This window comes from Podarcis filfolensis (assembly GCF_964270895.1).
Source record: "Podarcis filfolensis genome assembly, chromosome: 18".
NCBI lineage: Eukaryota > Metazoa > Chordata > Lepidosauria > Squamata > Lacertidae > Podarcis > Podarcis filfolensis.
In genome coordinates, this window is record NC_139622.1 from 3,483,890 (window position 1) to 3,492,783 (window position 8,894).

Below are 8,894 nucleotides of genomic sequence, written 5' to 3' on the forward strand. Positions count from 1 at the left end.
TTAAATATTGCATTTTAAAATGTGTATACAACATATACATCTGTATAGCTAATGTAATATATAATCACATTACATACACATTTTTAAAAGGGCAGTTCCTATGTAAAACACACACATATTTTAGAAGACACTTTCCCAAAATAGGATGCTTTTTTTTAAACAAGCAAAGGATGCAGTCTTGTATGTTCCGTTCATTATCTATGCATTTCTGATCACTTTTCGGGGGGGTTGGAGACCTCCTTTGCAAAATTCAGAAGCGGCACAAATTTCGAAGGCTAGCCTGTGTGTTTCAGTTCTCTATTTGGGGAAATTGGGAACGAGGTCGGTCTGTTTCTAAATGCAAACTGCGCCCAAATTTCGCCCCCTTCAGTGGAACCCCACACAGCTGATCCAAAGGGGAATTCTGCGTCTCCATGGTGGAAAAGCTAGTGTCAAAATTGCCTGGCAACGGCAGAAAACCTTAGAAACAAAACTTGGGGTATTCTTTGTGGCTAGTAGTCGTCAAAAGCCTTTTGCTCCTCCGTGTGTGTGTCCGATCTGTTTTTGAAGCTGTCCAAGTTGATGGCCCTAACTGCCTGCAGTGGGAGGGAGTTCCGCAGTTTAACTCTGTTGAGAAGAAGTGAATCTCTCAGTGTTCAGAGTCACTGCATGCCCACGGGCTAGCGTTATGAGAGAGGGTGGGTGGGAATCTTTTAGGAATGCTGTAAGAATTATTGGGGGACGTGGGTGGCGCTGTGGGTTAAACCACAGAGCCTAGGACTTGCTGATCAGAAGGTCAGCGGTTCGAATCCCCGCGATGGGGTGAGCTCCCGTTGCTTGGTCCCTGCTCCTGGCAACCTAGCAGTTCAAAAGCACGCCAAAGTGCAAGTAGATAAATAGGTACCGCTCCGGCGGGAAGGTAAACGGCGTTTCCGTGCGCTGCTCTAGTTTGCCAGAAGCGGCTTAGTCATGCTGGCCACATGACCCAGATGAGCACCGCAACCCCAGAGTTGGCCACGACTGGACCTAATGGTCAGAGGTCCCTTTACCTTTAAGAATTATTGGGTTAACTCCAGGGGAATAGGCGCGCATGCACACAAACAGAGAGAGAGAAACGTGGTCTGCAACACATATTTGTTTACCCTGAGAGGCCAGTACAGCTGCAGATAAGCAGGGTGGAGCCAGTGTGGATATATGCAGATAATCCAGCCTTGCAATTTGCCTGCTCGCCTCGGGTGAACCGAGGAGGCTGCAGGCGAGGGCTGGAGTCCCAAAAACTTCCCTCCAGGGTTTTCCTGCTTGGAGACGCTGGGACCTTGCTGCATGCAAAAACGGACACACTCCAGCGGGGACCAGCGGCTGCCCTCCCCTTAAAGCCAGATTCTAGTCCTCAACGGCTCAAAATCAAAAGCGGTTTAATAAGAGCAAAGGATGGGTTGCGGGTTCGAGCCCCACGTGGGGCAAAAGTGTGCTCCCTTGCAGGGGGTGGACGAGATGACCTCAGGGTTCCTTCCATCTCTACAATTCTAGGATCCTACAGAGACACAGAAGGCAGATTTCTTTGGCATTCTCTTGAAGGCCAGCCTGCTTAGTCAGCTAGCAAGCAAGGGTCTCATTTTTTCAGGCGATCTTCCAGCGGTTTTTCAGAAGGTCAGGCCCATTCCAGGCCTCCAGAGTTTTCTCGGAAACCTGGGACGGTCTCCCGGCCTGCGTAGCAGACAGATTCCGGAGGAAAACATGTTTTGCTGGGCTGGAAGGGGATCGTCTGGTGGGCTGGGAGGGGAGGAAACCAATGAGGGAGAGAGGGAGGGAGGCGTCAGCAATTTCCTTGGGCTCATAAGCGCTTGGGGTCCCTCCCCTGGCAACTCTCCCCTAGGAGAGGACTTTTGGAGGAGAAACACTGGCGGGGGGGGCAGATCTCCTCTCCAGTTTTGCATCCTGCTCCATTTCTGGATATTGCACAACCGGCGTCTTGTGCAACCAGCCTGCAAGTGTGCGTAGTTGCCAACTGCTTCTCCCTGGCAGGGCTCTTCTGCCTTTAAGAGGGCCAGACGAGACTTTCTGCCAGCTGCCGTTTCCTTGCCTCTGATCTATTCCACGACGGACTAGATCCCGAAGTTGTTATGGGTGCAGGAACCATAATATTGGGTGGGCGCAGAATTTGTGCATTCTGTTTGAAGGCCCTGCCAGTATCCCTATTTTCCTGGGACGGCCCTGGGTTGGCAGAAGCCCGGTCCCGGTTTCTGATTTGAAACCAGAATGTTGCACTTTTTGTTAAGGTAAAGGGTAAAGGGACCCCTGACCATTAGGTCCAGTCGTGGCCGACTCTGGGGTTGCAGCGCTCATCTCGCTTTATTGGCCGAGGGAGCCGGCGTACAGCTTCCGGGTCATGTGGCCAGCATGACGAAGCCGCTTCTGGCGAACCAGAGCAGCGCACGGAAATGCCGTTTACCTTCCCGTCGGAGCGGTACCTATTTATCTACTTGCACTTTTGCCACGCTTTTGAACTGCTAGGTGGGCAGGAGCTGGGACTGAGCAACGGGAGCTCACCCCGTCGCGGGGATTCGAACCGCCGACCTTCTGATTGGCAAGTCCTAGGCTCTGTGGTTTAACCCACAGCCCCACCCGCGTCCCTATTTCCAGCAGAGAAATGTTGGAGGGCATGTGTTTGGAGGCTGGAGGCACTCTGCACCTGCCTCGTGATGCGCTTTTGAGCTGGTTCTTTTTTTAAAAAGAATGGATAGGGTCTCACAAGAAGCAGAAAATTTGCAAGTGACGCTGCCTCTCCCCTCTTTGCAGGAACGAAGGAGGTTTGCAAGGCAGACCTGGAATACAAGAAAATAACACTGCCTGCCCCTTGGGGAACGACAGAGCCCATTGCAACCAAGAGTGCATCTGCCCATGTGCAGAAAGCCGAGGGCTACACGTAGGGGTCTCTCTTGGCCCTAACTGGGGATGCTGGGGATTGGCCCCAGAGCTTCCTGCCTCCAAAGCAACTGTTGAGTTATATTATCATTTCCCTAAAGGCGACGCAAGGTTGTAGTCCTCATGATTGTGAACAAAGCTCCAATTTCCATAGGAACCTATGAAGCGGAGACCTTTTGTGGCCCGGGATTATCTGCACCGTCGAGGGCATTTTGGGAGATGATATATGAGGAGATAAAAAAGGCGTTTAAGATTACTATTGCAAAACAACGACAACCCCTGGAGCTTTTCTTTTAGGGACAGGAGTTCCCCCAAAAAGACAATTAAGATGATTAAGTTGTTTACAAGTGCAGCTAAGATTCTCTACACACACAAAAATGGGAAGAAGCAGAAATTCTCACCAAAGAAGAATGAATAAGGAAGGCGATGGATTATGCCAGATGGGCAAAGTTAGCAGCTAAAATAAGGTTTTTGTGGAAGAGAGGAAACCCTTTTTAGAATTATTTAAATAAATATTATTACATGACAAACACGGGATCAGGATTCGAACCATGAGCAACAGGGGGGTTTAAAGATTACAGTCGTTTTGTCAAGGTTTGAGGGACAGAAAATAGGGAGCAGCAGAAGGGGAGGAACGTCGTGGGAAAGGAGGTGGGAAGTCGGAGAAAAAGAGTTTTTATTGTGTATTGAAATGTATGTGTGATTTTTATCACATGTAGTGGGAATGTAAGAAAATAAAGAACTTCTGGGAAATGATATATAATGAGATGAAAAAGATGTTGAAATATACATTTAAAAAAAAAAACCAGAAGCATTTCTACTTGGTATTATAGGTCAGGATATTAATAGACAAGATGTTAAATTGTTTTTATACGCAACAACAGCGGCAAGAGTATTGTTAGCCCAGAAATGGAAGAAACAAGAAATTCTGACAAAAGAAGAATGGCAGACGGAAATAATGGATTATGCAGAATTGGACAAAATGACAGGAAGGATTCGAAACCTGCGGGAACAGAGATTCACAGAAGATTGGAAGAAATATACGAACTATTTGAAGAGCAACTGTAATCAACAAATTACGCTAGTAGGACTACAATAAGTTTTGTAAGGAGAAATATATGAAGAGCTACAAAGTAGATAAAGAATAGAGTTTTAAATGTAACAGGGAAAATAAGAAATATATACTAAGAGATTTGATTGGAAAATTTTCAGACTGGACTCATGGAAGTCAAAATATTGAATCAGATATAAAAATGTGTTTAATTACTGTTGGAAATGGCATGTTTAAAAAAAACTAATAAAAATTTATATATATATATAAGAAATGTACGTGTGAAATTTTGGAAAACTTAATAGAAGAAACTTGGGGTGGGGGGAGGGGGAGGGTTGCCTGCATTTATTGACAAGAGGCTCTTGTCAATCAATCAAGGAGCCAGCTCCTTCTGCAAGCCAAGCAGCCGCTCTGCTTATCGGGGTTATTAAGGAGTCAGGCGCACCTCGTCTCGTGGTAACCTTGCGGTTATGTAATCCTTGGCAAGAGCTCTGCAACTGTTTTTCTGTGCTGATAACACCCTTCCCCTTCGCTCCGCAGAGTCCAGGGACCTCCAGGAGGAGGAGTGACCTGCCCAGGCGGCAGCAAAGGGGGACTCCTGTTTCCAGTCCTCTCTGTTTCTTGCTTTCTCGCCCGGCTGTCTCTTTAAACTGCAGCTAAATGCAGGAAAATAGGGTCCGTAATGCACTAGGGACGGGTTGTGGGGTTAGGGTCCAGGGTTCGGCACCCGGGGAAAGACTCGCTGTCCGAAACCCCACAACGCTGCTACCGGCCTGTGCAGGCAAAACTAATTATTATTATTATTATTATTATTATTATTATTATTATTATTATTTATTGTTTATACCCTGCCCATCTGGCTGGGCTTCCCCAGCCACTCTGGGCAGCTTCCAACAAAATGTTAAAATACAGGAATGCATCAAACATTAAAAGCTTCGCTAAACAGGGCTGCCTTCAGATGTCGTCCAAAAGTTTGGTACAGCGGTACCTCTGGATGCGAACCGGATCCGTTCCGGAGACCCGTTCGCATCCTGAGTAGAACGTAACACGCGACTGCACGTCTGCACATGCGCATGCCGCGTTTCACCGCTTCCACGCATGCACATTGACATCATTTTGAGCATCTGCGCATGTGCGAGCGGCGAAACCCGGAAGTAATGCATTCCGTTACTTCCGGGTCGCCGCGGAGCGTAACCTGAAAATGCTCAACCTGAAGCATAATTAACCCAAGGTATGACTGTAGTTGTTCTTCTTTTTGACATCTGACAGGACGGCGTTCCACAGGGCGGGTGCCACCACTGAGAAGGCCCTCTGCCTGGTTCCCTGTAACTTGGCTTTTCTCAGTGAGGGAACTGCCAGAAGGCCCTCGGCGCTGGACCTCAGTGTCCGGGCAGAAAGATGGGGGTGGAGATGCTCCTTCAGAGATACTGGGCTGAGGCCGTTGAGGGCTTTCAAGGTCAGCACCAACACTTTGAATTGTGCTCGGAAACGTACTGGGAGCCAGTGAAGGTCTTTCAAGATCAGTGTTATGTGGTCTTGGTGGCCACTCCCAGTAGAAGTATGAATGGTCTCCCTTGGGAGGCAGCGGACTCTCCTCCTTGGAGGTTTTGAAGCAGAGGTTGGATGGCATTATCTGTACCAGATGATTTAGTTGAAATTCCTGCATTGCAAGGGGTTGGGCTAGATGACCCTTGAGGGTCCCTTCCAATGCTACGATTCTGTTATTGTATGAAAAATTATATCTATCTATATATAATAAAGATAAGGCCTGCAAAAACACCTGGGAATGTTATTTAGTCACTCTACCAAGCAGAGGGCAATTTAGGCAGCAATAAAACTCAAGAGAGCTACGGGGAGTCAAGCTGCTCTGCCACACCTCAGCCTGGGTGCTGCTGCCAAGGTGGCCCCGTTCACCTCCAATCTGCAACCGCCCTCCACATTAACAATCCCCGAACCTTGGAGCATGAGAAGGAGGGAGGGAGCAGGGCAGCCAATTAGAGAGGAGCTGGGGCTGGGGCGGCGAAAGAAGAGGCCTCCCGTTGATTCCCTGCACGATGCCCCGTTCTGGGCACTCAGCGAGATGATGCTGAGAGAGAGAGAGACAGCCTACTCAGCCCTTTGCAGGCTCATCTTTTTACTTAGGTTTCATCCCCATCACGGAATGATGTCTAACTATTTTTATAATTTAAAAGTATGCCATTATTTGGAACGAGTTTCTACAAAATTTAGTAGGTTATTCATATTTACCTATGTATTAGGATAATAATAGGCACGCAGGTGGGGCTGTGGTCTAAACCACTGAGCCTCTTGGGCTTGCCGATCAGAAGGTTGGCGGTTTGAATCCCCACGACGGGGTGAGCTCCCGTTGCTCGGTCCCTGCTCCTGCCAACCTAGCAGTTCGAAAGCACAAAGTGCAAGTAGATAATTAGGTACCACTCCGGCGGGAAGGTAAGCGGCGTTTCTGTGCGCTGCTCTGGTTCGCCAGAAGCGGCTTAGTCCTGCTGTACGCCGGCTCCCTCGGCCAATAAAGCGAGATGAGCGCTGCAATCCCAGAGTCAGCCACGACTGGACCTAATGGTCAGGGGTCCCTTTACCTTTAACTTTTAGGATAATAATATCAAACTTATAACAAGAATGTAGAGGTTAGGGTTAATGGTGTCTACTGAGTCTTCTATATGTCTTATGTGTTTGATACATCTCAAGTACCAATGTATTATGGATTATTATTTTTTCCATTTATGATTTCTGTTGTCTAAATGATGCCAGTACTGTAAAGACTGAATGAATGAGAGAGAGAGAAGGGAGAGAACGAGGGTGTCGGGAGTGAATCACACTGTGCAAGTTAGAGATAATGTGTGTGTTTTTGTGCGTGTGTGATTTTCTTTGGTTACAACAGTCCTTGTTTTGTCTCTTGTCGTGTTTCTTGTCTTGTCTACAAATCAGTCACGTCTGATGTGATGCATGTTGGGGTGAACTATTTATTAGCGAGAACGTGACCGGAATAGATTTGGTGGAGCGTCAGGTCTAGTGAGCAGAGCAGCTGGCCTCCAGTAGGTCTTGCCCCATGGATCAGTTGCCGAAACACGTAGGCCAGGTGAGAAGGTCAGAAGCACCCCCTGCGTGGGACAGGCCTCCCTCCTCTCCTCCTGCCTCCGTGTTGGGGTTTCTAGCAGGGGCCCAAAATAGTACAGGGAAGGCTTGGCGTCAAGAGGCGGGGAGTTCCGAAGTGCAGATGCTAAAAAGATCTGGTTCTTAGCTGTGCAGAAGGGGCGTTGAGCGGGACCTGCAACAGGTCACAGCGGCCCAGAAGGCCTAGTGGCGTAAGGCAGCCTCGCAGGTAAACAACTTCTTCTTCTTCTTCTTTTTTCCAAAACCGAAAAAAGAAAAATTACAAAAATTCAAAATCCATATTCGTTTTCTAATATAAGTTACATAGTTAACTAAATTAAAATATATCTAATTGCTCTAGACTTCTCTTTGCTGTATATAAATACAACGCAATTAGAAATTTTATATTAAAATTTTTATATTATATGTTATAAATTCCCTTTTACTCCCCACTCCCCTTCACCCATGTGTGATCTCAGTTTTTTGTTTTTGTTTTACTTCTTCCGTCTTGTTGTGTTTTTCTCGCAGGTAAACTTCTTAAGGGCTTCATCTACTACAGTAATAGGAACACCTCAAACTTGACCCAGGGCGTCAGGAACCACCACCACGGTGAATTTCCTTACCAAAACCCCACTTTTAACAAAGCTCCCTATCTGCAGAATTAAACAACGATGGTGCCATTCAGAGTCCGTGCTTCTGAACGTTGTGTTGAATCCTAGAATTGCAGAGTTGGGACCCCAGGAGTCATCTAGTCCAACCCCCTGCAAGGCAGGAATTTCAACTAAAGCACCTGTGACAGATGTCCGTCCAACTTCTGCTTAGAAACCTTCCAGGAAGGAGAGTCCACCATCCCACGGTCAAACAGCTCTCACTGCCAGCAAGTTTTTCTTGACGTTGAGTCGGAATCTCCTTTCTCGTCGCTTGAAGCCATGGGTTCGAGTCCTCCCCTCCAGAGCAGGAGAAAACAAGCTTCTCTCTTTACTTGCTTTTTCTTTCTCTATCCCCCCCTTTTTTGTTCTTTTAAAGTCTTTGTTTGGTTAAAAACGGGGGAGAAAGATATAAAGCTTTGTATTTTCTTCTATAAACCTCAATGAAATTTGTTTATTTTTAAACCAAGCACGTCTCTTTAAGAATCTCTTTGGGGTGAGGGGGTGGCCTTTAAAAACAGAAACCTGGTCTTACAAAGCCAAGCCCTGCTCTCCCCAGGAAACGATTTGGAGAGTCACCTGATGGCAGAAGGGACAGACAATGCTTTGGCACACGAGACACGGACAGGAATGAGTCTGTACGTGATTGAAGAAGCGAACAGGGAGGGAAATTTCACCGGAGGGGAGACAAATTGCTTGCACAATCTTACCAGGCCTTGCAGCAGGTCGGAGCTGCTTGGAACTGCTTCGGGTGTCCATGACGAGCTTTTTTTCCGCTTCCCAAGCTTTTGCTTGTGTGTTGGAACTGGAAGGAGTTGCACGAAGAACAGGGACTCGGGCAGGGGGGCAACAGGGAGGCATCTCCCTGGGGATACGGCTTAGCTCCACCTCCCTGCTGGGACTGGCTGACTCAATCCAAATATGTAGTCTGGTGGGCAAACTATTGTGTGTGCATGTGCGCTGAATCATATAATGGCAGACTTGGAAGGAACCCTCAGGGTCATCCAGTCCAACCCTCTGCAATAATAATAATAATTTATTATTTGTACCCCGCCCATCTGGCTGGGCTTCCCCAGCCACTCTGGGCGGCTTCCAAAAAAATATTAAAATCCTCTAATACATCAAACATTAAAAGCTTCCCTAAATAGGGCTGCCTTCAGATGTCTTCTAAAAGTCTGATAGTT

The 8,894-nt window shown here is 47.3% G+C and overlaps 1 long non-coding RNA gene across 1 annotated transcript; it reads left to right on the forward strand.

The window, feature by feature from the left end:
• The first annotated feature begins 1,859 nt into the window (after positions 1-1,859).
• LOC310753618 lies at positions 1,860-3,174 on the forward strand. The gene is made up of 2 exons (XR_014543390.1): positions 1,860-2,127; positions 2,779-3,174. It is a non-coding gene; the product is annotated as an uncharacterized lncRNA (long non-coding RNA).
• Positions 3,175-8,894: the final 5,720 nt, after the last annotated feature.